This window comes from Rhinopithecus roxellana, chromosome 2 (assembly GCF_007565055.1).
Source record: "Rhinopithecus roxellana isolate Shanxi Qingling chromosome 2, ASM756505v1, whole genome shotgun sequence".
Classification (NCBI taxonomy): Eukaryota; Metazoa; Chordata; class Mammalia; order Primates; family Cercopithecidae; genus Rhinopithecus; species Rhinopithecus roxellana.
The window spans coordinates 111917580-111944586 of NC_044550.1; the positions used below are offsets into that span (position 1 = coordinate 111917580).

The 27007-nt window shown below is 39.6% G+C and overlaps 1 pseudogene; it reads left to right on the top strand.

Annotated features, from left to right (window-relative positions):
- LOC104682169 lies at positions 1 to 27007 on the top strand (annotated as a pseudogene).

Genomic DNA, 27007 nt, shown 5'->3' on the forward strand with positions numbered 1-27007 from the left:
ATGTCGGTAGAATGTCCTTCAAGAAAATGGAAAGGCATCGGTACAGAGGAGGAAAAACCTGAGATGGACATGAGACTTGGCTGGGATTCGAGAGTTTTGCAGACCACTGGGAGGTAAGTTTGGAAGGCCCGGTAAAGGCACCGGATCCAGAAGTGCCTGGCATGCAGAGATGAGCACGTGGGCTTTTATCCAATAGAGAGAGGCCATCTCCTGGCAGCTTTGAGAGTGAAGAGTGGCATGATTGTGGGTGCTTAAGGGGACAAGTGCCATAGTGGAGTCCTGTAACTGGGCAGAGAGAGACTAGACTGAATTTGCAAGGCTTTGTTTTCAGGCATAAGGTAACAAGGACATTCTCTAGAAAGTAGCAACAGAAATAGAAAACAAAAGAGGAATGAGTTTCTACAAAAGAAGAACTAGCCTAGCAGGCTATGGTGGCTTATAGCTCTTGGGACAGAGCTCGGAGTTTAAGGTGGAGATAAAATGATTACATTTTTCACAATGTAAAGAAGTTGTAATATTTGCCTCATCTTCCTTATTTATAAAATGACACTAATAATTCTACAAACTTCTTTTCTGGGAATACTGTTGCCTTTTGAAAATAATCACAAATGTTTTTAGTTCCATAGAGATACAGGTGTTATTAATAAATTGTCTTTTGAATTATACTTCATTTTGCATATCTTGAAAATTACAATAAAACAAATTGAAAATTAAATGTCAATAAAATGACTGTGAGTTTCCTAACTCACTGTGTGTGAGCCATGTGTAATTCAGAAGTCTTATTCAAAGATTAGAGGAAGTCCTTTGATAAATTTCTCAGGGAAGAAGCAGAATCCAACAAGGTCTTTTCTGTTTAATCAAAATATAGAATTTAAGCAATTTAAATTGACTTAACCTAGCATCACATCAACTTAAATTTTTTTCATTAAAAAATCAACATGTTATATCTCATGTAAGTTTTTCTTCTGAATAAATATGAATTAAAATGCAAAATTTAGTTCCTTCTTTTCTAGCACTCGAACACAAGGATCTTAATAATTTTTGAAAACAAAAGCTCCACAAATCTTATGCCATTAGACACCACATTTTTTTTTCTATTGTTAGAGTTTAAAAAATAAAGAAAAAAGAAAACGAATTGACCTAATATGACCTCTTTCTCATAAATTATATTAAAATTTGAAGCTATGCTAAAAACTCATTTTTAAGCATTGATCCATCTTTCATTTTCTGTGTTTGATAGTAGACAAATCACTTATTTTCTTATTCAACTCCCATCCATAACAATAATTTAAAACCAGCTAATAAACATTATGGTTTGTTAGAACTGCTACCGATTAAATCTTAAGTGTCTAATACATATAAATATAAACAGAATGTAATTAGAGCTATTTAAAGAACCAATTTTTAACTGAGATTAACCATACTTTCCATTTGCTGAGGATAAACAGTCATAAATGAAACCCATTGCTGAGCAAGAAGCAATTATTTCAGTTTAAAATATTAATATGCACCGCCTTTTAAAAAGCCATGGAAAATCATTTATGCAGTGCGCTGTACAGACTCAAGTCATACCCAAAAGGAAGAATGGGATAGCGTTTGAGTCCTAATTGAGAAGCAATCAACTGAGGTACGGCATGTCCTTACCCTCTATGAGGTCCATTAAACTCTTCCCTTCAATTAGCGCATTGTCCAACATCATATCCCTATGTATGTTTAAGTGTGATTTAAAAGCACACAGACAAAACACACACACACAAAGGGGAATTTTACTGTCGAAAAATCAATTTCATCAACCTGTTTCTAGAAATAATTGAGACACATTCATAACCTAATAACGGATTTGAGCATATTAAATAAAGACAGCCAGGAAGAGAAGGAAATGCAGACATCCCATACACCTTAATTTCACATTTCTCACCTAAAAATACACAAAAAATATATTGAGTCTGATTGAATGCAGCTAACTATTCAATTCTACAATATTTCTTGTGATATTGTAGGCTGACTAAAAAGCTTGGTTTGGGCTAGAATTAAAGTCAGTGTAGTTAAATGCCTGCATTTTTAGTTGCTGATATGAATTAACCACAGGTCAAATCCAGTTACAATGAGCACCATTATCACAAAATGCTTCCAAGCTGGTCCCGAAAGTCTTCAGAATAGGGCTTTGTTAATTTCATCACAGTGACACCCACTAATGGAAGACACAAGATAGACCGATTAACCCTTGATTTGCTGGAAATGGCTACAGTCTTTGGAAGCCTATTTGGTTATGTCTCTGAATATAATGCGGTACTGGATGGGGGTGTGAGTATTTCAATATTAGATGACAAAAGTTCATAGAATAGATTTGTGCTATTAACAGTTCATGGTTGTGAGTATAATTGGTGTACTGTTTTAAAATGGGACTTAGTTTATTCATGACAACCAAATTTCTTTTTTTTTTTTTTTTTGAGATGGAGTCTTGCTCTGTCACCCAGGCTGGAGTGCAGTGCACTCACTGCTCTGCAAGTGATCTCTCACTGCAAGCTCCGCCTCCCGGGTTTACGCCATTCTCCTGCCTCAGCCTCCCCAGTAGCTGGGACTACAGGCGCCCGCCACCTCGCCCCGCTAGTTTTTTGTATTTTTTAGTAGAGACGGGGTTTCACCGTGTTAGCCAGGATGGTCTCGATCTCCTGACCTCGTGATCCGCCCGTCTCGGCCTCCCAAAGTGCTGGGATGACAGGTTTGAGCCACCGCGCCCGGCCTACAACCAAATTTCAAGGCAGATGAATTTAGTAGATGATTGGCAGTTATGGTGATATGCCTTGAACTGTAAATACAATTTATGATTTTAGGACCACACCTTTTTTTTTCTGATTGGTAACTGCAAGACAATATATTTATTACTCTTTCTAAAGTTCAATTCAGGAACTTCTAACCTCAGGTTTGATTAGGCTTCAGAAAAGATTCATGTAGTCACACATTTTCTTATTTTATTTTATTTTTTATTATACTTTAAGTTCTGGCATACATGTGCAGAACCTGAAGGTTTGTTACATAGGTATACACGTGCCATGGTGGTTTGCTGCAACCATCAACCTGTCATCTACATTAGCTACTTCTCCTAATGCTATCCCTCCCCTTGCCCCCGACTCCCTGGCAGGCCCCAGTGTGTTATGTTCCCCTCCATGTGTCTATGCGTTTTCATTGTTCAACTCCCACTTATGAGTGAAAATATGCGGTGGTTTGTTTTCTGTTCCTGTGTTAGTTTCTTGAGAAACTTCCAGCTTCATCCATGTCCCTGGAAAGGACATGATCTCATTCTTTCTTATGGATGCACAGTACTCCACAGTGTGTATGTGCCACATTTTCTTTATCCAGTCTATCATTGATGGGCATTTGGGTTGGTTCCAAGTCTTTGCTATTGTGAACAGTGCTGCCATAAACATAACGTGGGTGTGTGTCTTTATAGCATAATGATTTATAATCCTTTGGGTATATACACAGTAATGGGATCAGTGGGTCAAATGGTATTTCTGGTTCTAGATCCTTGAGGAATTGCCACGCTGTTTTCCACAATGGTTGAACTAATCTACACTCCCACCAACAGTGTAAAAGCCTTCCTATTTTTCCACATCCTCTCTAGCATCTGTTGTTTCCTGACTTTTTAGTGATCGCCATTCTAACTGGCGTGAGATGGTATCTCATTGTGTGGTTTTGATTTGCATTCCTCTAATGACCAGTGATGATGAGCTTTTTCTTCATATGTTTTTTGGCCACATAAATATCCTCTTTCGAGAAGTGTTGTTCATATTCTTTGCCCACTTTCTGATGGGGTTGTTTTTCTTGAAAAATTGTTTAAGTTTCTTGTAGATTCTGGATATTAGCCCTTTGTCAGATGGATAGATTGCAAAATTTTTCTCCCATTCTGTAGGCTGCCTGTTCACTCTGGTGATAGTTTCTTTTGCTGTGCAGAAGCTCTTTAGTTTCATTAGATCCCATTTGTCAATTTTGGCTTTTGTTGCCATTGCTTTTGGTGTTTTAGTCATGAAGTCTTTGCACATGCCTATGTCCTGAATGGTATTGCCTTGGTTTTCTTCTAGGGTGTTTATGGGTTTAGGTTTTACATTTAAGTCTTTAAACTGTCTTGAGTTAATTTTTGTATAAGATGTAAGGAAGGGGTCCAGTTTCAGTTTTCTGCATATGACTAGCCAGTTTTCCCAATACCATTTATTAAATAGGGAATCCTTTGCCGATTGCTTGTTTTTGTCAGATTTGTCAAAGATCAGATGGTTGTAGATATGTGGCATTACTTCTGAGGGCTCTGTTCTGTTCCATTGATCTACATATCTATTTTGGTACCAGTACCATGCTGTTTTGGTTACTGTAGTCTTGTAGTATAGTTTGAAGTCAGTTAACATGATGCCTCCAGCTTTGTTCTTTTTGCTTAGGATTGTCTTGGCTATATGCGCTGTTTTTTTTGCTCCATATGAAATTTAAAGTAGTTTTTTCTAATTCTGTGAAGAAAGTCAATGGTAGCTCTATTGACTACCATTGAATCTATAGCATTGGGAATAGCATTGAATCTATAAATTACTTTGGGCAGTATGGCCATTTTCATGATATTGATTCTTCCTATCCATGAGATGGAATGTTTTTCCATTTGTTTGTGTCCTCTCTGATTTCCTTGAGTAGTGGTTTGTAGTTCTCCTTGAAGAGGTGCTTCACATTCCTTGTAAGTTGTATTCCTAGGTATTTTATTCTCTTTGTGGCAATTGTGAATGGGAGTTCACTCATGATTTGGCTCTCTATTATTGGTGTATAGGAATGCTGTGATCTTTGCACATTGATTTTATATCTTGAGGCTTTGCTGAAGTTGCTTATCAGCTTTAGGATATTTTGGGCTGAGACGATGGGGTTTTCCAAATATACAATTATGTCATCTGCAAACAGAGATAATTTGACTTTCTTCCTGTTGAATACCCTTTATTTATTTCTCTTGCCTGATTGCCCTGGCCAGAACTTCCAACACTATGTTGAATAGAAGTGGTGAGAGAGGGCATTCTTGTCTTGTGCTAGTTTTCAAAGGGAATGCTTCCAGCTTTTGCCCATTCAGTATGATATTGGCTGTGGGTTTGTCATAAATAGCTCTTATTATTTTGAGATATGTTCCATTAATAGCTAGTTTATTGAGAGTTTTTAGCATGAAGGGGAGTTGAATTTTGTCAAAGGCCTTTTCTGCATCTATTGAGATAATTATGTGGTTTTTGTCATTGGTTCTGTTTATGTGATGGATTACATTTATTGATTTGTGTATGCTGAACCAGCCTTGCATCCCAGGTATGAAGTCGACTCCATTGTGATGGATAAGTTTTTTGATATGCTGCTGTATTCGTTTTGCCAGTATTTCATTGAAGATTTTGCATCAATGTTCATCAGGGATATTGGCCTGAAATTTTCTTTTTTTTGTTGTGTCTCTGCCAGGTTTTGGTATCAGGATGATGCTGGCCTCCAAAATGAGTTAGGGAGGAGTTCCTCTTTTTCTATTGTTTGGAATAGTTTCAGAAGGAATGGTACCAGCTCTTCTTTGTACCTCTGGTAGAATTCGGCTGTGAATCTGTCTGGTCCTGGGCTTTTTGTGGTTGGTAGACTACTAATCACTGCCTTAATTTCAGAACTTTTTATTGGTCTATTCAGGGATTAGACTTCTTCCTGGTTTAGTCTTGGTAGGGTGTATGTGTCCAGGAATTTATCCATTTCTTTTAGATTTTCTTTCTTTTTCTTTTTTTTTTTTTTTTTTGAGACGGAGTCTCGCTGTGTCGCCCGGGCTGGAGTGTAGTGGCCGGATCTCAGCTCACTGCAAGCTCCGCCTCCCGGGTTCACGCCATTCTCCTGCCTCAGCCTCCGGAGTAGCTGGGACTACAGGCGCCCGCCACCTCGCCCGGCTAGTTCTTTGTATTTTTTAGTGGAGACGGGGTTTCACGGTGTTAGCCAGGATGGTCTCGATCTCCTGACCTCGTGATCCGCCCGTCTCGGCCTCCCAAAGTGCTGGGATTACAGGCTTGAGCCACCGCGCCTGGCCTCCATTTCTTTTAGATTTTCTAGTTTATTTGCATAAAGGTGTTTATAGTATTCTCTGATGATAGTTTGTATTTCTGTGGGATCAGTGGTGACATCCCCTTTATCATTTTTTATTGTGTCTATTTGATTCCTCTCTCTTTTCTTCTTTATTAGTCTGGCTAGCGGTCTATCTATTTTGTTAACATTTTCAAAAAACCAGCTCCTGGATTCATTGGTTTTTTGAATGGTGTTTCTTGTTTTTATCTTCTTCAGTTCTGCTCTGATCTTACTTATTTCTTGTTTTTCCCTAGCTTTTGATTTTGCCTGCTCTTGCTTCTCTAGTTGTTTTAGTTGTGGTGTTAGGGTGTCGATTTTGGATATTTCCAGCTTTCTCCTGTGGGCATTTAGTGCTATAAATTTCCCTCTAAACACTGCTTTAGCTCTGTCCCAGAGATTCTAGAACATTGTGTCTTTGTTCTCACTGGTTTCAAATAACTTATTTCTGCCTTAATCTTGTTATTTACCCAGTAGTCACTCAGGAGCAGGTTGTTCAGTTTCCATGTAGTTGTGCGGTTTTGAATGTGTTTCTTAATCCTGAGTTCTAATTTGATTGCCCTGTGGTCTGAGAGACTGTTATGATTTCCATTCTTACACATTTGCTGAGGAGTGTTTTACTTCCAATTATGGGGTTAATTATAGAATAAGTGCAATGTGGTGCTGAGAAGAATGTATAGTCTGTTGATTTGAGGTGGAGAGTTCTGTAGATGTTTATTAGGTCTGCTTGGTCCAGAGCTGAGTTCAAGTCCTGAATATCCTTGTTAATTTTCTGTCTCATTGATCTGTCTAATATTGACAGTGGGGTGTTAAAGTGTCCCACCATTATTGTGTGGGATTCTAAGTCTCTTCGTAGTTCTCTAAGAACTTGCTTTATGAATCTGGGTGCTCCTGCATTGGGTGCATATATATTTAGGATAGTTAGCTCTTCTTGTTACATTGATCCCTTTACCATTATGTAATGCTCTTCTTTGTCTTTTTTGATCTTTGTTGGCTTAAAATCTGTTTTATCAGAGACTAGGATTGCAATTCCTGCTTTTTTTTTTTTTTTTTTTGCTTTCCATTTGCTTGGTAAATATTCCTTCATACCTTTATTGTGAGCTTATGTGTGTCTTTGCATGTGAGATGGGTCTCCTGAATACAGCACACTGATGGGTCTTGACTCTTTATTCAATATGCCAGTCTGTGTCTTTTAATTGGGGCATTTAGCCCATTTACATTTAAGGTTAATATTGTTATGTGTGAATTTGAACCTCTCATTATGATGCTAGCTGGTTATTTTGCCAGTTAGTTGATGCAGTTTCTTCATAGTGTCGATGGTCTTTGCAATTTGGTATGTTTTTACAGTGGCTGGTACTGGTTTTTCCTTTCCATATTTAGTGCTTCCTTCAGGAGCTTTTGTAAGGTAAGCCTAGAGGTGACAAAATCTCTCAGCATTTGCTTGTCTGTAAAGGATTTTATTTCTCCTTTGCTTATGAAGCTTAGTTTTGCTGGACATGAAATTCTGGTTTGAAATTCTTTAAGAATGTTGAATATTGGCCCTCCACTCTCTTTTGGCTTGTAGGGTTTCTGCAGAGAGATCCACTGTTAGTCTGATGGGCTTCCCTTTGTGGGTAACCCGACCTTTCTCTCTGGCTGCCCTTAACATTTTTTCCTTCATTTCAACCTTTGTGAATCTGAAAATTATGTGTCTTGGAGTTGCTCTTCTTGAGGAGTATCTTTGTGGTGTTCTCTTTTTTTCCTGAGTTTGAATATTGGCGTGTCTTGCTAGCCTGGGGAAGTTCTCCTGGATAATATCCTGAAGAGTGTTTTCCAGCTTGGTTCCATTCTCCTCGTCACTTTCAGGCACACCAATCAAACATAGGTTTGGTCTTTTCACATAGTCCCATATTTCTTGGTGACTTTGTTCATTCCTTTTCATTGTTTTTTTTCTAATCTTGTCTTCATGCTTTATTTCATCAAGTTGATCTTCAGTTTCCTATATCCTTTCTTCTGCTTGATCGGTTTGGCTATTGATACTTGTGTATGCTTCACGAAGTTCTTGTGCTGTGTTTTTCAGCTCTGTCAGGTTATTTATGTTCTTCTCTAAACTGGTTATTCTAGTTAGCAATTCGTCTAATCTTCTTTCAAGGTTGTTAGCTTCCTTGCATTGGGTTAGAACATGCTCCTTCAGCTCAGAGGAGTTTGTTATTACCTACCTTCTGAAGCCTACTTCTGTTAGCTCATCAAACTCATTCTCCATCCAGTTTTGTTCCCTTGCTGGTGAAGAATTGTGATCCTTTGGAGGAGAAGAGGCATTCTGGTTTTTGGAATTTTCAGCCTTTTTACACTGGTTTTTCCTCATCTTCGTGGATTTATCTACCTTTGGCCTTTGATATTGATGACCTTCGGATGGGCTTTTTTTGTGGACGTCCTTTATGTTGATGTTGATTCTATTCCTTTCTATTTGTTAGTTTTCCTTGTAACAATCAGGCCTCTCTGCTGCAGGTCACTGGAGTTTGCTGGAGGTCCACTCCAGACCCTGTTTGCCTGGGTATCACCAGACGAGCCTGCTGAACAGCAAAGATTTCTGTCTGTTTCTTCCTCTGGAAGCTTTGTCTCAGAGGGGCACCCACCAGATACCAGTTGGAGCTCTCCTGTATGAGGTGTCTGTCAATCCATGCTGGGAGGTGTCTCCCAGTTAGGAGGCATGGGGGTCAGGGACCCACTTGAGGAGGCAGTCTGTCCCTTAGCAGAGCTTGAGCACTGTGCTGAGAGAGCCGCTGCTCTCTTCAGAGCAGGAAGGCAGGAATGTTTAAGTCTGTTGAAATTGTGCCCACAGTTGCCCCTTCCCCTGGGTGCTCTGTCCCAGGGAGATGGGGGTTTTATCTATAAGCCCCTGACTGGGGCTGCTGCCTTTCTTTCAGAGACGCCCTGCCCAGAGAGGAGGAATATAGAGAGGCAGTCTGGCTACAGCGGCTTTGCTGAGCAGTTGTGGTCTCCACCCAGTTTGAACTCCCTGGTGGCTTTATTTACACTGTGAGGGGAAAAACACCTACTCGGGCCTCAGTAACGGCAAGCGCCCCTCCCCCCACCAAGCTGGTGCTTCCCAGGTCAACTTCAGACTGCTGTGCTGGCAGTGAGAATTTCCAGCCAGTGGATCTTGGCTTGCTGGGCTCCGCAGGGGTGGGATCCGCTGGGTTCCATGGGTGGTAGACCACTTGGTTCCGTGGCTTCAGCCCCCTTTCCGGGAAAGTGAATGGTTCTGTCTCACTGGCATTCCAGGCTCCCCCGGGGTATGAAAAAACTTCCGCAGCTAGCTTGGCGTCCGCCCAAATAACTGCCTGGTTTTGTGCTTGAAACCCGGGGCCCTGGTGGCGTAGGCACCCGAGGGAATCTCCTGGTCTGTGGGTTGCGAAGACCATGGGAAAAGTGTAGGATCTGGGCTGGAGTGTACCGTTCCTCACAGCACAGTCCCTCACGGCTTCCCTTGCCTCGGGGAGGGAGTTCCCAGACCCCTTGCACTTCCTGGGTAAGGCGATGCCCCCCCGCCCCCGCTTCTGCTTGCCCTCCATGGGCTGCACCCACTGTCTAAGCAGTCCCAAGGAGATGAGCTGGGTACCTCAGCTGGCAATGCAGAAATCACCACCTTCTGCATTGATTTTGCTGGGAGCTGCAGACTGGAGTTGTTCCTATTTGGCCATTTTGCCAGCTACACCAGGACCATATCTTTTGATACCATTTAAAAAGTTATAATCAATTATTTTTATTCTGAATGATAGAAAGCTCCATTTTCATTAAAGGTAGGGAAGTGCAACAGCTTTGAGGACCAGGATTTAAAACAACAACAAAACCCCAAAACCCAAAAAACCTTAGCAGGGAGATTTTACGATTGGTCTTAGACAAACTTACCAAGCAAGGATCCAGTCTCAATTTTCTTCAATGATCTATTCTGTCCTGGCACACAGAAACATCACAAGGTTCTTTGGGTTGCTGGACATATCCCCATCCTACCGTACATAGTTTTATGTCACTTTAGCTAGGTTTCTTGCCTCAACAGAACTTTCTTCTCTTCTTTATTTTCTGACAGTATTTTCTCTGTCCCTTCTACCTCTTGCCTGATATCATCTCATCTAAAAATGAATTCTTGTGAATTCAGTGATGAAGACCATTCATATTTCATTCAGTGTACATATTACAGTTGCATTTATGAAAGCTTTGTGGATCAATGCCTAACCGCAAGGATTGTTTCTAATGATAGAAATTTCAGGTTTATTTAAAAGATACTGAATTTTGAAGACCTTTCAAACCACACTGTAGAGGTGGCTGCATATTCTATAGAACATTATGGCTCACCGTATGTCTTTCATTAGTTATCTTCAAATGAAAGGGTGAGGTCATGTGACTTTGGCCTACTGCTACATCATGCCAAAACCAGGCTGTTTACAAACTTTGAAAGAAATTCAAAATAGTGATTTTACTAAGCTAACCACATTATCTTTTCCAATCTCTAGAATCACAATAGATTCAATAGATTGAAATTGTCACTATTCCACCTTCTAAGTCAAGTAACTTGGAAACTCTAACGTTAGGAAAGCTTGTTTAGGAATATTCTGATGGATACCTATACTGGCCCCTCTCCAGTGCCATCCACCCAAACATAAAAGGAGATGCTGGATGTGTTGTTTTGCCAAATATATTGTGGACCAGAGTTCTACCAAGATTAATTTGAAACAGCATTATTAATGGCGGCGTCTCAAGGAATGAGTAAGTTGCACTCCATAACTTTATAAAATTTTATAACCCATCAACGAAATCGCCTGAATTAGTTGACTTTATTGTTTGTTAAATGCTTGACAGCCAATAGATTTAATACATTGTTAATTATCCTATTCTCCTTAAAATAGTATTTTCATTTTTATAACCAAGAATATTTAGAGGATAATTAGAAATCCGGTAATGTGAATTGTAAATTATGTGTAATTACAATAAAACTACTGAAGAATAACACACATTACTTATAAATTGTAACACTGTGATAAATTAAAGCAATTACAGGTAAACCAATAATGTTCTTTAATTAAGTAGTTATGAATGAGAATTTGTGCTTTGCATTTACAATAACCTATAAGGTTGGAGATTGCATTTATAGCTTCTGCAGAAATCGATTGCACTCTGCTGTGATACTTTGCTAAGAATAACTTCTAAGTTCATTACTGTCATTATGCCATTATCATGTAAAAACACCCAAGACTGTTAAATGTAAGTGTGCTGACAACCAATCAACCATGCTTCTTAATATAATTATAATTATGTCACTATCTCTTCTTCTGCCTTTATGAATCTGAGAAAAAGTTCATATTTCCACCAGTCTTCACCATTGGTTGCAAAGGAATAGAAGACGCTCTGTCACACACTTACCGAAAATACTATTGTATTTGACACTAATAAGGCTATTCATTCTCATAATTATCTTACTTCAACCTGCCATTTACAAGATTATAGCAATATTTTTATGTTGCCACATCTGTTTATTATTTTATATATTGTTACAAGGTTGAGGTAACTCCTTGGCATGTTCAAGTTGCAATCAGTGTCACAGTATGAGTAGAGACCCCAACAGACCATCTCTCCATTTTTAATTCAAGTTGTGTGTCTTGTGTGTTCAAACAGGTCTCTGGAGGAGAAAGAGAGCTAATACAAATTGGTGAGAAGGGGAAGAGTTGGGAGGTTCAAATGAAGAGAAATTGTTGATCAAGCTTATTTAGAAGATGAATATCTTAAAAAAGTAAGGAAAGGATTCTGAATTATTCAGGTATATCCATGTTATTAATTTGCTTTGAGGCAGTAACAACGAACAGTTCTCCAACAAGTAAGGAATGATTAGACTAGTAGCATAACATAATATTCCAAATACAGTATTTTGAATATTCCTGAGTGATATACCCAACCAGGGGAAGTCATGTGCATGGTAAAGACTACACATATCAATGATGATGTCGGGTCTGATATTTCACCCTGCATACAAGCGAGTAAACTAGCCAATTAATGCTTCCTGGATACGGGCACAAAACACAAGACTCCTGGGTCAGAAACAAAGGACTTCGGCACTCAAAGCTCAGTCAGCAGCATGAGTATCATCATGTTTGCGTTTGTTTCCTTTGTCCCTTCTTCAAATCTCATGGGAGTGATGTGGAGGGGCCCAGATGGATGCTACACTCACAGTGGATTTGCCTGGAGCCAGGGAACACTGAATTTGGGGAATCCATTGCTTTTAGAGCAAGCAGTAAGAAAACAAGATCTTTGTTCCCGAGAGAGACTTGACATCATCTGTCTAGGTTGCTCTGGAAACATGACCCTGATAAACAGCCCCAGAAAAGAGCCATCAGCGCTTTGCATTCTTGATAAACCCAGTAAGACATGTAAGAGCCCAAGAGACTGAGGGGGGCACTGTCTTTCCCAACAATTAGCATAAATTAGTATACTCACTCATATAATGAGTGTACAATTAATATACTCAGGAGTTTGGTGTACAACTAGGTACAACAGTTTTTACCCACTGATTTTAAGTTCAAAATTCTTTTCCTAGAACCATGCTTACCTCCATACATGAAAAATTATTTTAAATGACACAAGAAACTCCTGGGAGGAGGTACCTTTTGATCTACTTCTTCACTGTATTGCTCTTCAGATGATGTTTCCAGTCTATCATTTCTTTTGAACCACTCACTCACACTGTTTCCTTTCCTGTCTTTATTCACTTCTTATCCGATTAACTTTCAAATTGTGCTCTTAATGAAATGGTAGTTTAATATGTTTGTTTACATCTTGATTTACCTGGTATATTTAATAGTGGGGGCTAATAGCAGGCTTTGATAAGCCATTTAGTACAAACTTCTTAAAGAAAATGCAGAGCATTTGAAGACATAGTGTATTTTTATTCTCTATGTCCAAAGTCAATTTTCAGGTTTTAATTAGTTTTGCAGAATGATCCACTGAGCTTTTTAGGCAATGAGGCCACAGTTTAATGTGTCCCCAGACTTTATGATGTCCAAACTCTAAAGTTTTCTGTAGCTGGCCCCCAACTCTTTGCCAATCTTTTTTCATGAAAATTGTGTTGTTCTCTGCAATGCATATGCATCTCTTTTATTTGGATGAATAATTTTCTATATTTCATAGTGAACTTGGTGGTCCTGCACTCCAATCAATTGTGTCACTTCATTGAAAGCACAGGATTAGGAAGGGCACTTGAAGGAAACAATGTCATAGTTTCCTTCTCCTGCCACCTTTCGACGTAACAAACTGTAGTTCCAGGCCTTGGGGTAAAATCTCAAGTAATCTCATGCTTTTAAAGATTACTCTCAGGTAAAAAGTTAATGGCCCCTCAGGTTTGGTTTTAAAAAGTTGAATTCAGTGTCAAACCAAAACCTCAAATCTTTCTCTAATTTTTTTCTTGCCAATACACCAGCCACACACACACACACACACACACACACACACACACACTTACACACACACCTGCTTTGCTTCTGCTGGGGAGGAACCCTGTGATGTTTGTGTAGCTCACTCCCAGCTCAGCAATTTCTGTTCCAGTAGGCCACCAAGTTGGTGCTGGAAAAGTCAGACATCAGTCTCTGGGTTCCTGAGATACCAAAGACACACATTAAACATTTTGGGTGACTGTGTTTAAGTCCTCCTCAACTGGATTAAGGTTACAGGGAAACACTCCCCTGCCTGGTATCATGGTACCACAACTCTCCAACAACTTCCCAAAGGAATTCTTATTCTCTCACATTGGATCAGTCTTCAATGTCTGTTTCCTACCTTTGAGGTGGTTTGGCACCTACGGCATTGCTCCGGGGTTTTGTTTTATTTTGAGGAGTGGGGATAGTATCTCAACTGAAAATTCAATATATGCGGAAGAAACAAAGTTAACATCCTATTAAAGTTGCCTTTTTGTATTGAATTATTTTTTGAATTTATTACTTACTTTTTGTCACTCTTACTACGTTGCAAGCCTTTTGAGGAATAGGGTCCATTTCTGATACTTTTTCTTTGATCAATGAATTGAGATTGTCAATTTATATACCTTCAGGGACAGAGGAGAATATGAATGTATACATGAATGAAGCAGACAGATAGGAAGAAATGAGGAGAATTAAACTTCTTTTTTTTTTAAAGAAGTCTAGCATCTAGAATTTTATGGAAATCACTGATGTATTAATTGAAAACCTATAAACACATTAAAGTCATGTCTGCCCAAAGCCAAAATAATCAGTACATTTAATTTAATATAACAAAATAACTCCATTATTGGGAATAAATGAAAATAATAATTAAATATTTGACTTTTAAACTTGTAGTTAAGTTTTAATTGATTTAAATAATTGGAATCTATTTAACAAACTGTTCTTTCATTTAAAAAATAGTCTTCCTGTAGACTGAGATAATGAAGAAGTTAATTTATTCTTTTCTTACTGTTTAGGTTATGAGCAATTAAAAAATGTATCTACCTTCTGTTTTGAGAAGTCAGTTTCTAAGTAAACACTGTCTTAACAGGTTGAATTGTTCCAACTGTTTTCTAAAAGTTAAGGAAAAGCCATTAAATATTTATTATCTTTTATTATGTTATTTACTGTTAGAATGAATATGCAAATTTTATTAATACTATTCAGAAAGCCATGAAAAAATTATAATTCATGAATGAAAAATTAAATGTAGCAAACTAGTTATTTGAAATGACTTTCACCCACAAATAAAAGGCATTGTCCAGTGCTTTCCTGTAGGTTAGTAAGGCCATGAAAGACTTTTGGAGAGAAGAAACTGATGAAAAGTGAGAAATAGAAAAGTAGCCCAAGAAAATATTTTCAGAGTATAATAACAAAATTAAGGAGTTGGTTAGAAGTCTGAGGAACAGGCCAGGTGCAGTGGCTCACGCCTGTAATCCCAGCACTTTGAGAGGCTGAAGCGGGTGATCATTTGAGGTCAGGAGTTTGAGACCAGCCTGACCAACATGGTGAAACCCTGTCTCTACTAAAAATACAAAAATTAGCCAGGTGTTGTGGTGGACACCTGCAGTCCCAGCCTCGCGGGAGGTTGAGGCATGAGAATCCCTTGAACCTGGGAGGCGGAGGTTGCAGTGAACTGAGATAATGCCGCTGCATTCCAGCCTGGGCCACAGAGCAAGACCCTGTCTCAAAAAAAAAGAGGAAGTCTGAGGAACTATGCTGAGATGCTGAGATGCTGAGATGCTGAGCGCTGCGTCGGGAGAGGCGCTGAGAGCTCCTGAACTGATGGGTAGGGTACTAGTACAGGACTTTCCCTCCCAGCTCCAACCAGGAAGCTTTCTTCCCACTTCTGTGATATCCTGCTTCTTCTCTGCCCTTGAGGATTTTATCTCCAGGAAACAGATGAGAAAAGGAGCAATTACATTTCATTGAATGCCTACTTGGAAAGTTTCTGGGTTTCATTAAAAGTAAAACAAACAAGAAAAGAGAGATGCTTTTAAAATTAATACATGTTACATGCTCTAGATAACTGGGGTAGTGCCACTGGGCTGTTTCTATCGATCCCTTTTATACTGTTCTACTTTTCTTTTTCCTATACCTACCACCTTTGAATGCACACTATAATATGCTTATATCTGCAGTTTACTCTTTAGGTTCTGTAACTTTCTGCCAAAAATGTAAGCTCCACGAATGTAGGGATCTTTGCTTGCTTTGTTTGCTGATGTGTTTCAAGCACCCATAAGAGTGCCAGGCACATAGTAGGTGCTCAATAAATATTTTTAGACTGTTCTATAGAGAATGCATAAGATAAAAGGAATGGCAATATTGGGAGATACTGTAGTTGACCTGAGAAAGGATTTCTTTAAAATCAGGAAAGACAGAAAATCAATGGAACATGTTACATATTTTTTTTATCAGGCCTCTCAAATTACTTAGACATAATCCATCCAATAAATTTCAAGTCCCACTGCTTCTACTCTTTTTGTTTGTTTGTTTTTAGACAGAGTCTCGCTGTTGCCAGGCTGGATTGCAGTGGCGTGATCTTGGCCACTGCCACCACCGCCTCCCAGGTTCAAGCGATTCTCCTGCCTCAGCCTCCCAAGTAGCTGGGATTACAAGCAGGCATTACAACGCCCAGCTAATTTTTGTAATTTTAGTAGAGACGGGGTTTCACCATGTTGGCCAGGACAGTCTCGATCTCCTGACCGCGTGATCTGCCCCCTCAGCCTCCCAAAGTGTTGGGATTACAGGTGTGAGCCACCGTGCCTGGCCTGCTTCTACTCGTAAAATACATCTCAAACACAGCTCTCCATTTCTGTTTGTGTCATACTTTCAACAACCCTTTTTCTAGATGTCTAACAGCTTCCTTGTCTTTTAGTGTCAGGGCCTTACATCAAATAAGTCATGTTCAACCATTCACAGGCTTGAGCCGATTTATGTATTACTCTTCTGTGTTAGACACGGAGATAATGTTTATTAGCCGGTTTTACATAGTTCCTGCTTTCATGGAATTTACAGCTTAATTTGGCAGACAGGCATTACCAAGTAATGATCCAAATATGTATAGAATTACAATTCTAATTCGATGTTGGAAAGGAGAGTTTACCTTGAAGGTATAACTAGGGGAACTCATCTAGCCTAGAATATCAGAGGATAATTTCTTCCTGAGAAAGTGATGTGTATGATGAGATTTGAGAGAAAGGGGGGCATTTCCCAAGGGAAGAATGGGAGAGAGCCTTTTTGGGGGAACAGAATATGTTAAACCCCTGGGCTGGGAGGACTGAGGCACCATCATGAGTTGAAAATCTGCTTGGTTGAAACCAGGTGATGCATGACTTGAAGGGGCCTGATATGGATTTTAGACTTTATTCTAACAGCGGTGAGAAGTCACAGAAGGATTTTACTTGAAGAATAAACTTGACCCAAATCTGTAAAATCACACTGCCTGTATTGGAGTTTTCTTCAACCCTCAGTGGCTCCCTAGTGCCTGCTGGGTATGGATCTTAATAATATCTTAGCCTGTAACTCAAAATTGTACATGTTACTCATAGAGTTTAATTTTTGCCTTTTCCAATGATACACACTGGACTACCTCTGGCTCCCTGAACCACCTTCCTGTCCCTCACAGTCAAACTTCTCTGTTCCCCTCCCCTCCCTTCCCCTCTCCCCTCCTCTCCTCTCCCCTCTCCTCCCCTTCCCTCCTCTCCTCCCCTCCCTGCTCCTCCTCTCTCCTTTCCTTTATTCCTTTCTTTCTGATGGAATGCCTATTCTGCCTTCTTGGTTTAATATATAATCTGGTCCAAATATATCATTAGATTCAGATCAATTATTGTCTCATCTTTTTCTTTGAATCACTTTTACAGCATGTATAATATTCTCCTCATGGAATAGTGATTTTCTTTCTATCAAAGTTCCATTAAAATATCTTTTCCTTCAGGACTATATCTGATTCTTATTTGATATCTCGTAAGAAATTCCCCATGCTGAGCACATTATAGCATGTGCTTCGTGGGTATTTGTGAAATACAGTATCTAACACAGTCTTCCTGAATCCAAAGGAAAGTGCTGGAAACATTCAGAAGATTATTGAAACTCTAAAATATAACAGTGGCCTTTTCTTTCTCAGCCCAAATTGGTAAAGGAGCAGGATGAAATATGCCTATGTGAATGTAAGCAGCATTCTGGCTTCACTTATCTACGAATCCAGCCCAGACTCACTCTAAGTCACTTTAATTTTGCCTTTTAACAGTGGAAAGTGCCTTGTCCTCCTGATCTCCCACTGTGGCCTCCAACCACTGACAATTTTTATTTCATGGAAAAAGCAGGAGACTGAGAGAAAATGGCCTAGGATTCAAACTTGACTTATGTGACTAAAACCAAACTCTAAAACCCTTCAATTTGGCCTGATCATCTGTAAATGGACAGGTTACAAGGCTTGTAATGCTAAATAATGAGCAAAGATACATAACCTATCCCAGCACCTGGTGGATAAAAGGGGCTCAATGATCGTCAATTCACTTATGGTCTCCTGTCCACAGTCTCCTGGTTCGGTTGCAAATTTGTCTCTTTTTCTTCCCAAGTCTCACTTCACCATCTTTGTTATTTATATCATTCATCCTGTCTTCTTCAGGATGTAGCTTCATTAACGATCTCCTCCTTTCCCTCTCCCAGCGTTAGCCATCGTTTCCCTTGACTTATTCCTTCTGTTCTGCCTTCAGACATGCTCAGCTGTCTCCATTCCCAAACATCTTATATTTTAGCAGCTATTTTATGCATTCATTCATTCAAAAGTAATGAAAAACAACATGTGTGGACAATGCTAGGTACTGGGGCTGTAGGAATGAATATAATACTGTCGTATGTTTTGTGCCACATTAGGAGAGACACAATATATAAAAAAATCATTATTCAGTTAACATGATCTAGTAACCCAATAGCAGTCCCTGAAAAGTTCTATGGAAGCATTGAGAGGAGGTATTCATTTTGCCTGGAGGATTAGGGGTGTCCTCACACAGGAGGAGATACCTGAGATAGGTTGTAGGCCATTGGTAGAGATTAGGAGGTATTTTATTTTGAAGGGGCAGCATTAGCAAAGGCAAAAGGTATGAAAAATTCAGACCTGCTAAAGAAGGGCAAATAATATACAGTTGATTGTAGCAAATGGTATCAGTTGAGTGTGACCTCAATTGGGAGATATTTGAAGTCCTCAGGCAACGGGAGCCATCAAAACATTTTAACCAAAGGCGTGATATCACTAAATTTGGCTTTTAGAACGATAACTTTGGGTAGAAAGAAGGATGGTTGAAGAAAGGAAAGGTTAGAAGTAGAAAGTGCAGTTGAGAGGTGATTGCAATAGACAAGGCTAAGATGTGATTTGGCTTTTGCTCTACCACCATCTCCTCCATTGAACATCACCAATCACATTGCTTCTCAGCCTCCTGGCTAAGCTCAAGTGCGAATATCACCAATTACATCCTATGGACTGTAGGATACAGTAAATTCCTCTTCAAAATTTAGCCTGTTAACTACCTTTAAAATTCAAGAGAGAGAAAATTTGTTAAGTACAATGAGTTCTGAGTTCCTCTTCAAAGAACCAATATGTCAGTATGTTCAGCTTCCCTGTTCTTTGTTCTCCATTTTAAAGTTTGACTTCCTTGCTCTTTACCCTCCTTGCCCCTAGTTTCAGTAAACAACCCCCTCCTAGCCTCTATCACCTGTTCTGTCCTTAGGTATCCTTAGTCACCTGCTCTGTAACTGTCCCTCCCACCAAAACTACTCACCCCACCACTCCAGCTCGTACCCTTGCTCTCTTTAAAATAGCCATTTGGAATTAGCTTAGACTCTGCGGTCTAACACTAGCCAATAGGGAAAAGACACAGCAGTAGGGACTAGCTGGGTTAAGAATAAGACCCCCTTTCCCTTCCTTGTCTGGTGTGCTCTTGCCATTGCCCCATCCACAAGATGCACCCTTCTATAGAAGTAAATTGCCTTGCTGAGAAACTTCTGCCCAAGTGCTATTTTCACTTGGCAGCACTGAACATTTACTTCCAACAGGACAAAATTCAATGGCACCTTCTCAGTCCTCAACTTCCTTTGTTTGCCAGGTATATTTTATAACTCAAATCATCCAGTTCTTCTCAGATCTCCTTCCTGTCTCGGCTTCTGTGTTAGTACACATGGCTCATGAACGTTATCACTCTTTCATTCCTGCACTGGTTCCTGCTTCAGTGAGAGGGACAGCTCATCTTGGTCTATTTTCTTGTCCTCTCTGTGTTGTTTTGCATATATTCCTATCCTCACCCATGTACTCAAGTATCCTTTCTAAGCAGAGTAAAATCAAACATGTGACCCTTGTGCTGTTACTGCTTTAGAGCTCCATTTATGCATTTCCGAAGGTCTGCTGGATATTTCTGCACAGAAGCCCTGCCAGCTCATTGACTTCAGCATGCGGTAACTCTACTTCAAACTCACCTTTCCTTGCATCTTGCCCAGTAGTGCCACCTTTCTTCTTATCTCTCAAGTAGAGATTCAAAATCCCGAGCTTCACCTCTTATTTTTCTTTCATCCCCTGCAACAATCTTTTTAGAGATAGTCTTGCTTTGTGGCCCAGGCTGGAGTGCAGTAGCATGATCTCAGTTCTTTGCAACCTCCACCTCCTGGGCTCAAGCGATTCTTCTGCCTCAGCCTCCAGATTAGCTGGAATTACAGGCTAACTTGTATTTTTAGTAGAGACAGGGTTTCACTGTGTTGACCAGGCTGATCTCGAACTCCTGACCTCAAGTGATCCACTCATCTCAGCCTCTCAACATGTTGGGATTACAGGCATGAGCCACTGCACCAGACCACCTGCACCAATCTTACAAACCCTCATGTTGCCTCTTCCTGAGCAATGCTTCTTCAGTCATCTCATTCTTTCCATTCCCGCTGCTACTGTTCTAGCTGTACTTATTTTATTGACTCACATCACATGTATCACTATACCATTTCATATTAGAGAAGTTTGTATATGCTCATCATATTCTGTAGACTTGAAGCATCATGAGGGCAGCATGTATCAGAGCTTGGAATGGAAATTCCTAATGAAGCTTGGAGACCTATCGTATCAGAATCCTGTCATGTAAGTTTATCCAACTAAGTTGTCAACTTTCCCTTGCCTTTTCCTCTTCCTCATTCCTGAAAGCTCCAATGTGGAATTTGAGCTGAAGATTAGCCCAGTGCTTAAAATCACAATAGCTTAAATAGCTTTGTGGCCCTAGCCCACCTCATCTCTGCTTTTATTAAAGTACTAGGTTTCTTCAGTTTGGAGACAGTATCCCTCGTGTGTGATCCTGAAATACACTTGAGGCACAAAGATTCTGTGTCTTGTGATTTGTAGCAAGATGCCTTATTTGTCGTAGGCCATAATTATTTGCTGAATGACTAACAATTTATCTAATCTAATTGATTTCGACGCCACTGATATTTGTTTGTTATTTGTGTATTTCAATGTACATAATTATTGAAACATTAGCAAGTATTTTCTGCCCATTTTAATGGCTCATTACCTCCTATATCATGTTATATCCTGGTTTATATAAGAACATCTGTGTCTAATATATTCCTGTAAATCATCCCTGTTCATTTTCATAAGGATATTAGACTCAGCAAATATGTGTCATGTGGATTTTTATGTGCCAGCCTCTAAACATCACAAAAACTTCCCAGAGCCAGAGATAACTGCACTGAATCAGCTGTTCCCAAGTTTACTTTTAACCATTGCTCAAATTAGATATCTATGAGCTCCCCTTAGAGTCCAATCCCAGGCTGCCAGCTGCTCCAGATGTAAGGAGTTTTTATAGCCTTCAAACACATTTTATCTGTCATCATTTTCATCAGCACGAATATCTTTCTCTTTATCCTCTCTCATAGAACCTGGTAAACAAGGAAAGAAAAACGCTTGGCTGTATTGTAACTCCAAAGAGGCCAGTCTGTGGGGGAAAAAAACACAACACAGCGTGTCTTTCTTTGCATCTCTTTCCATGTGGTTCTTCAAAGGTTTGTCAACCACCACCTTAATCCATTTATTGAAGACACCCAATTTTCCAGATGACCTTTTCTTTGGAATTCATTGGAAATGCAGCTTGAAGTGATAGAAAAGAAATGAAGAATGCAGGAGGGTTTCAGTGCTAATTTTGTCTCTACACATTAACTGATCATGTGTTCTGACCAAATTACCCACTTTGTCTCATCTGTAAAATGGGCAGTGATTTTGAGAGGGTTAAACATGAAAAAGGATTATAAAGTTTTTAAATAAAATAAGCTACAAATAAATTTACATACCTTTTGATCCTAATCACAGAGTTGGGATGTACTCAAATAAGTTTTCCAAGATGTAAAGTAAAAGGATGCGCATTGAAGCAGCAATAGCAATGACAGTAGCCAACAACTGGAAACAGCTAAGGAAACTGTGAAAAGGGAGCTAGAATGGAAATGACGAGATAGCCATATCGTGGGATATTACGGAGTCACTTTTTAAAAGTTGTGTGGTTTTGCATAACTTATAAGGAAATGTTTCCAAGGAGTAGTATTAAGAGTAAAAAGTGAGACCAGGCACAGTGGCTCACACTTGGACTCTCAGCACTTTGGGAGGCTGAGGCAGGTGGATTACTTGAGCCTAGAAGTTCCAGACTAGCCTGGATGACATAGTGAGACTCCTCTCTAAAAAAAAAAAAAAAAAAAAAAAAAGTCACTCTGTCGCCCAGGCTGGAGTGCAGTGGCACAATCTTGACTCACTGCAACCTCCACCTTCCAAGTTCAAGTGATTCTCCTGCCTTAGCTTCCCAAGTAGCTGGGACTACAGGTGTATTTTTAGTAGAGGCGGGGTTTCACCATATTGGCCAGGCTGGTCTTGAACTCCTGACCTCGCGATCTGTCCTCCTCAGCCTCTCAAGTGCTGGGATTACAGGCGTGAGCCACCGTACCCGGCCTATATATATATTTTATAAAGAGCAAAAAGTGAGGTATAGAGCACCTATTTAGCATGTTATAAGGTATAAATAAGAAAAGAATGTGTGTGCACATAGGCTGCTATATATGCACAGATATATTCTGGACTAAAACATAAAACTCATAAAATGACCAACTTAGAACAGAATAACTGAGGACAGGAAGGTGTCGTTACTTTATGTGACATGTGTGTCTACATTTGCAAACATTTTATTTTCTTTATAAAAATAGCAAAAGCAACATGAATAGTATAACAATGAGACTTTTTGATATTCTTTTGTATACATTTGTTTAAAAAACTAATATATAACGTGGAAATAAATGTAAAAAATTCTATAAAATTTCAGTGGATATATTGACATAAAAGATTGTTTTGTCGTACAAAGAACATCAACATTCAGTCATAGACTCAAAGAAATTAAGTCTAGAAGATGTGCTGCTTGTAGTGATTTGGTATTATGTAGGTTAATGCTCTACACTGTATTGGGGAGAATATTTACGTAATCAGCTTTTATCAAGTACCTGCTGTTTCCTTTGCCCTCGAACACCTAGTGTGTAGGCATAAAAGGATGGGAAGGCATCTCTTGTTCATTGCATCATACTGCTTTTTAAAATCTAAGAAATAATTCTAGATGATCCATGAACAAATATAGTGTGATGTGGGTGGGGAAACTCTCCCCAGCTGTGCAGAGGCAATGAGCATGTGGATCGGGAAGAACAGCAGCCGGGCTGAGTCAGCACGTCTGCCCCCTGAGTTGTTGGGTGTGGCGGCTGAACCTAGGGAATTCTAATGATTTACCCAAGGTGAGCTAGATGAGCTGAGGAGGGACTGTGTCTCTAATCATCCCATTTCAGTATGGGACTTTATGTGTGGCAACAAACATTCTGTGGTCAAGATGTGGGGAACAGACCCATCTGATTTAGTCCCCACAATACCAGAGAAGGCATTTATTTAATGAATAAAGGTATTGAAAATCACAGAGATTAAATAATTTTCACAAAGACACAGGGCTAAATGATAGCAGAACTGGAATTTAAACTGCTGTCTGACTCACTCCATTGTTTATGGCCTTAATGACAGGAGTGAAGATCCATAAGTGGGGATTGATAAGGTAGGGAAAACAGTCAGCTGAAGGCTTGTTAAAACAGTCGAGAGAAATTCTTCTAGGTGCCAGCAGAACGACAGTAAGAAATGAATTCAGAAACGGAAGGCAGAAGTCAAGTTGGAAAACTAGTGAAATAAAGATTTCCAGGAGACTCTATGGAGCTAGCCTATAAACATTATGTTCAAACATTCTAATACCTATACCAAATAGTGGGAGTATTAATAAAAACCTCTACACCTCGCTTGCACTTCTTTTTCCCACAGGTCAAATCTGCAATCCACTTTAAGGTTAATGGCTGTGTCTTTGAGGTATATTTAGTGCGTTCACCTTTTAAGGATCACACACATAACTATGAGAACCTGATTTATCACCTGTACTGTGTAACACTATCTTTTACTCCAAATGAAAAATTGAACTTCCTACAAACTCCATAAAATGCATATTAAAATATCATGCACAGGGTGAATAAAAATTTTATATAATGACAGGTTTAATTTTGTTTATTCTGTTAGCATCTATTCTTGAAAACTAGGCCCCGAATTTCTCTATTTATGCTCCTAAATTCAGAACAGTCTAAAATGTCATTTTTATTATTCCTTATATTAGAGTGCTTAAAATTAAAAACATTCATCAGAAAATTGCTGTCTTTAAAATGTATCGCCCAATATGGAATGTAAATATTAAATTTAAATATTTTAAAATTAAATTATTATTTAATTTATAATTGCATGAGCGTAGTGTAGTTGGGCTACGTGTGGGTGGACAGCTCTGTTCTCAGGCAGAAATATATCCCTTAACACCACTTTAAAAGCCACAAACCAAAAACCTTCAGCTGCCAGACTAAGGACAGAAAGGTTACGGAAAGCCAAAGGGAAACTGTCACTACCAGATATTTCAAATCAGTCCCTAATTATTGAAAGTCACTTTAAAATATACGGGCACGTTGAATTTTCAAAACTGACTTTATGGAGCTAACAACGTAACAATCAACTGATTTTTTTTCCGCAAAGAAACTATAAATAAATGCAAAGGAAGAAAGGATGGAATAAGACACATACAGTGACTTGCACTCCCAGGTATGAAATATACACATACAACCATTTGATTTAAAAATAGAACTTGTATAGCTCAGCACTCTAGTCAAAAATACACGTTGTCTTAATAAGATGGTAACAAACCCCTATGTGCAAGAAATAGACAATATAAACTTCATATATGATGCCAGCTCTAGTTTGTAAATAGGAAGTACTTCTTTAAATGTGTAGAGTGTCTCATGCATTTCAGAACATTTCACTTTCATTGTTTTGTCTGAATCTTGAAACATGGAGGTACCTTTCTACTCATTCAAGCACTTGGCCTCTTTCAGGGTCTGCTCAGATCTACGATTCCTGCGTTGGCTGCCCCAGATGGGAGTAATTCTCCCTCCTCTGGAGCTTGTGGGGTGATGGATCCCATAGGGCAATGGCGCTGTCTTGTGTTTGCCTTTCCTTCCTTCCTTATGATGTATCTCTGAGCTGTCTCGCATGTCACCCTCTCTCCTTCTTCCCTTCTCCACATCTCATCCTTTCACTGTATAATACCCAGCACAGGACTCTGGCCAGGATTTACAGCCAGGGTGTCTGTGGGCTGACATGTCTCTGTGTCCTGGCCTGCAGACAAGCCTTCTGTGGTCTCTCGTGCTTGTCCATGTTTACCTAACATTTAAAACCTTGGGATATTTCATATAAAAATCTGAATTTCTAGTTTCTTTTGAGGAAGTGGAAGATTTGGCTACTCTGGTCCAGTCTTACTTGATGGCAGTGACTGGCTAGGGACATGTGGGAGCTTCCCGTTCAGGATTTGCCCATATACTCCAACTTGCCAGGGTCCTCCTGGCTCCTTGTCGCACCCTTACTTTGAAGCATCATCATGAATTAGTGACTATACCATTTTTTTCATGACAGAGAAATACTATCTGCACTCTGATTTCTATTAAAAGTGAGTTGACAGGCTGGGCAGAGAGGCAGACAAATCACCTGCGGTCAGGAGTTCGAGACCAGCCTGGCCAACATGGTGAAACCCCATCTCTACTAAAAACACAAAAAATCAGCCGAGTATGGTGGCGGGTGCCTGTAATCCCAGCTACTGGGGAGGCTGAGGCAGGAGAATCACTTGAACCCATGAAGCGGAGGTTGCAGTGAGCCAAGATTGTGCCACTGCACTGTAGCCTGGGCAACAGAGTGAGACTCCATCTCAAAAAATAAAAAATAAAAAAGTGAGTTGACAAAAGAAAGCAAGAAGAAGCCTAGTACAGTGGTGGCACACGCCTGTAGTCCCAGCTACTCGGGAGGCAGAAGCAAGAGGATCGCTTGGGCCCAGGAGTTCCAGTCCAGCCTGGGCAAGATAGCAAGACCCATCTCTGAACAAAAACAAAAACAAGAAACAAGAAAAAGGAAGAAAGGACACTGGGTGATTCCCAAACTGTATCCTTCATTTTCAATATGGCTTGGCCCTGCTGAAATTTGACTTTGTGCTCTGTGTTAAAGAGAGAAACTTAGGAGCACACAGTCTGTGCTCCATCACTTACTTCTTAACTGTGAAGCCGATCCTTCTGGTTTCTCATCTCAAAAGGAGAATCTGAGGTAGTTTTTTCTTGAGGATTAAATAAGGGAAATAAGCAATAACTATCACTCCTGGATAATAATGCTTACATGTGCATTTTTGGCCTACAAAGTAGATAAACTGAATGTATCTAGTCCCCAATCTGTTGGAAACCATTGGGAGAGTTCTCTCAGACAGGAGGAGACACTTGAACAGAGTTTGGAATATGAACTACATTTTATACAGCAACTTAAATTTCCATCTGACTGTCCACAACCCCTATAGACCACTGGAGTGCTTCCTCACAGACTTACTATGCAATGCTGGAGAATCCAGACATTTTGAGGAAAACAGTTGATGAACTTCTTAACAGAATCACATTGACAGCTGCTTACCATTTATACACACCTTCCCAAATTGCCCTGCCTGCCATTTTATCTAGTGCCTTCAGGGCTGGAATTACTATGGAAAGTTGTTTATTGGACAGTCTGCTTTTGAGAGAGAACAGAACTTGCTTGTCACAGTTACTAGATGTAATGAAAAGCAGGAGAAATTGAGTAAAAAAGTATGTACCACCCAGATCTGAAGAAACTGCTGTTCTGAAGCTGAAGTTGGAGCAATGTCATCCTGCTGAGCTTGCACTTAATGTAATTATGAAGAAAAGGAAAGGCTGTGGAAGATAATGATGATGTCTCAAAGAAATACAGACAGGAGGAGGAAGAGTAGACTGATGATGACCTGGTAGACTCTCTCTAG